Source organism: Notothenia coriiceps, unplaced genomic scaffold, assembly GCF_000735185.1.
Source record: "Notothenia coriiceps isolate Sejong01 unplaced genomic scaffold, NC01 NC01_scaffold00004485, whole genome shotgun sequence".
In the NCBI taxonomy this organism is placed as follows: Eukaryota; Metazoa; Chordata; class Actinopteri; order Perciformes; family Nototheniidae; genus Notothenia; species Notothenia coriiceps.
The window spans coordinates 104,203-108,491 of NW_011337186.1; positions in this window are offsets into that span (position 1 = coordinate 104,203).

Genomic DNA, 4,289 nt, shown 5'->3' on the forward strand with positions numbered 1-4,289 from the left:
TCAGAGATGTGGTTTAATAGAGCTAAAATGTGCATGCTTTTATCAGCTATAATGACATGAAGCCACAATTAGGTTTTTATTAAAAATGTGATATCAGTCTACTTCTGATATGAGGGAGGCTCCTCCTTGTCCACAGCTTGTCTCAGGGTGTTGCTTTTAGTCATTAGACGTCTGAACGGAGAGTCAACGGCACTGATGTGGGCGGATTTTCCTCAACCGTATTTAAATCCTGCAGAGAAATCAGTCTCATTTAAGAGCTGCTACCACACCTTAAACCACTTAATCAATCAGCGTCAGAGTGGAGGATTTGTGACATGATGGACAGGAATTCCCCGCCAAATTAAAAGATAATCACTGCCACAATATATTGGCTTCTGGTCGCTTAAAGGTCCCATGTCATGCACCTGTAATATAGCCATATCACACAGGGTTATGAGCCAATAGACAGGCCGATATATTATTATTATTAACTAGGACTAATTTAGTAACATTTTACATTATATCTTTTAGATCAACACATAGATGATCTATCAAGGACATGTCAAGTTGTAGAGAAAGACAACACACCATCAATTTAGCAGCTTCCTTTGATAATGCGTCACACAGACCAGCACATAGAGATTGAAATGTGACTAATTTCAGTCTGTCTGCTGCGTGTGGCAGGTACACTTTAAATCATAAAACGGCAAGAAATATCACCGCTGTCAGTGAGAATACATTTCAGATAGTGCAGAAAGATATAGACTTCATATTGGGAAGAGGACACAAAAGAAGGATGCAGTTAAAGTGAGGAGGTGATGCACTGAATTGTATTTCATTATTGATTTAAGTGTATCAATGATTCTTTGGGTCAATTGTTTAGTCTATAAAATCCCTATTTCCGACACCCTGAGGCGATGCATTGAATTGATTGTTAGTTAAAGTTTAAAAGGAGAACACACAACCACCATTATGTTTCAGTTCTAGGAAGGTTGTGTTGGTGGGAGGGGTGAAGTATCTCTGTTTCGTATCTTTATTTTGCGTGACTTAATAACACACAAAGCTCAATACATTCTGCACCTCTGTTTGCCTGTATGTTACTCCTGTGATTGACAGGCTCTCCCTTTCGATCAATGCATAACGAAGAGCAGGTATTGATACTAACAGTCGATAGTTGACACCAGTGTCCCTCAGTATCGTATTTTTGTCAAGGCTGGAGAAGCCTCCACGATGACATGTGTTGCAGAATTGAAAAGGAATTGAGAGAAATTGAGTTTTAGGACTTTTAATATTCATAGGGCTAGACTTTAAACACACTGCATCAGTGCTGACAGATGGGAGCTGAAGTGCGTTTAATGCAGCTGAACCGTATCTGTACTTTAACAAGGAATCCAGCCTTTTTAGCACCAAGTGTTTCTCTAATCACTCTGATGTAAATGAGGATGAAACGCTTGCATTCACTCAATTCTTCTCTTGGGTGTTCAGGGAGATGTGTGTGTGTGTGTGTGTGAAAGAGAAAGTAAAAGGGTCTTAAATGCATCGCTTGTAGGAGACACCCTTTGTTGATGTTTTATACCGTGTAAACACTGTATTTAGACGCAGACTGGAGCGAATTAACAGAAAATATGTCATGTCAAATCAGCGGGGCCGCCTGACGGGATGACTGATTGAATCAGATCACATTATGATGAAAATACAGCTGTGTGTGTGTGTCTGTGTGTGTGGATGGGGGAATACCCTCCACTGGAACAGTCTGGAATCAAGAGGCTGTTGCTGTGGCAACGTGAGAATGGGAATTTCCCTAGTAACAGACAGTATGCGCGGAGATACTGGGAAGAGTGGGAACAATCACCTTGACGAATGTGGGAATGTCACTGTGGCAACGGCCGCACTCCTTCAGGTGGAAATACGAGCAAGTGGATAACGTGGATGTTAGATGGATGAATGGATTCATGAATAGATGATGAGCTGAGTGGATTCAGCTGGACGGTCCCCTGTGGAGAAATATAGATTTTTCATTTGTTGCAGCGGGGAGTTATGCAAACTGCAACAATGACACTATTTGAGCTCGTAATTGTGCTCATAATAGGGGAAATCTATTGCATGATAAATGATACAACAATATAAATACATCTTTTATTTGTTGGCTAAATTCTTAAGTTTGTCTCAATAAATGACCAGTTCAAGAAACTGAAACTTTGGGATTCAGACCAACTATTTATACAAGGTGTGCACACATTGGTAGCAGAATACATCTTATTTATTTTCTAGTCTATAAGTCTTGAAAACCAAAACTGCTTCCCTCCATATCTCACTTTGAGAAATATAAATGTTTCTCGACAAGCCTTTTTTGAAAAAGAAATTGCGTAGAAAAGAAAATGCCCATGTTGCGAGTCATCAACCTGGACTAAGAGCTGCTGCCACACCTTAAAGAGTTGAATATCTGAGACATGCGGGACAGGAGTTCCCTGCCAAATTAAAAGATAATCACCGCCATGAAAAATTGGCTTTTGATTGCTTGAATAAAAAAATAAATCATGCTTCCTTCACACATCAGGTGAGTCATACGGTGCCAGGAAAGGTATTCTGATATCACATGCCGCCATTGAAAAGCACCTGTAATATATCCATATCACACAGGGCTATGAGCCCACCGAAAAACAGATTTATAAATGCAAAGAAAGATTCCCCCGGGCCTCCAGGTCTAATACAGAAACATTTTTACATTACTTTTTTATAAGTTAACACGCCATAGACGCAATATAAATGACATGGCACGGTCTAGAGAATGATAACACGGTAAATGACTTTTCCAGCAGCTTCCTCTGACAATGCGTCACACAAACAAACACAGAGAGATTGAAATGTTACTGATTTCAGTCTGTCTGCAGCGTGTGGCAGGTAAACTTTGAAATCATAAAACGGCAAGAAATATCACAGCTGTCAGTCGGAATAACATTTACATGATGCAAAGAACTGTGCTGGAGCGTATTCGCAGGAAGAAGGGGAGGGGAATTGCAATGCTCTGAGCAAGAACAATGCCACGTTGGTTCAGTAAATTAATTGTTTTTTCAATTAGCCTGGGAGCATCAGCTTACAGGGGTGCCATAAGTGAATGTCAGACAAACTACAGATGAATTTATGTGAACGAAGTAGAAATTGACCCAAGGGGAAGTAGATTGTAGATGTAAAAAGTACATTTTTGTCATTCTACCCTTTCAATAGGTGTCCTTCTAATCTAACTGAGATGTATTACTGGCTGCAGCATGCTACAGAAAGTCGTGGGCTGGGGGCTTTTTTCAGTTCGAGTGCTCGTTGCAAGCTTCACGCCTCTTCCCTCCGTCTCTCCTGCTGCACAAGATGGATCCTTCAAGAAGAAGAAGGAAAACACCCCTGCCTCTTTCTCCCTCTTTCTCCCTCTTCTCACACTCTCTCTTCTCATAAAGTGGGTCAGTCTCTGCTTCTTCTTTCTGTCTCTGTGCGTTAGGATATACCTTCACTCGTTCACTCTCTCACACATGTTCAAAGGGGATTCCCAATCTGCTAAACCTGCAGCCACCAAGACAAATCCTCTGATGTTTCACAGAGGGAGAATGGGTGTGGTCCAATGTAAAGGGCCATATTTAATCAGTGTGCTAACGTGGAAAAGTGTGCTATCTGCAGCCAAATGAATGACCAGAAAATGGGGGGAAAAGCCTTCTTGTATCTTGAACACTATTACATAATTTGAGGTCTTTCTATCCTCCATCAGTCCTTCTCCATCTTTATCTAGTGACTCAGTCCCTCCGCTCCTTCCCACCACTGTGTAGTTTAATCATTTTCTTTACGTCAGTCATTTTCTATTTGATGAACCGTGAGAGGCAGAAGTGATTGCTGTTTAATCAGAGCAATGTGGATTAGCCAAGAGCACTGCCCCCACGGACTAATAATTACAATCTGAAACAAAAGTGAGTTTCGTGTGTTTGCAAAATAAAATCTGTGTCGTTTGAAAGTAACAACGATATGGGGTTATGGTTTTAGATAAAGGGATACAGGTAGGGAGAAACCAGCATGATTTAATTAAGGGAATCATACCCATGAGGCAAATTATCTTTCCGTAGATAAAGAGTAAACAGTTTGATGCAAAACCATTACGGAGCTACACCATCAAAGGTTCAAAAATAATTGATCAGCGTCATTCAAGTGGAACAATGACCACCAAGGAAGGATTAGTCTAAGAATCCTGTAATGGATTGGATGTGCCTGACTGGTCTCTGCGCAGGAAATCCCCCAGGATGCATCAGGTCGCATGTGGTCACATTGTTTTGAAA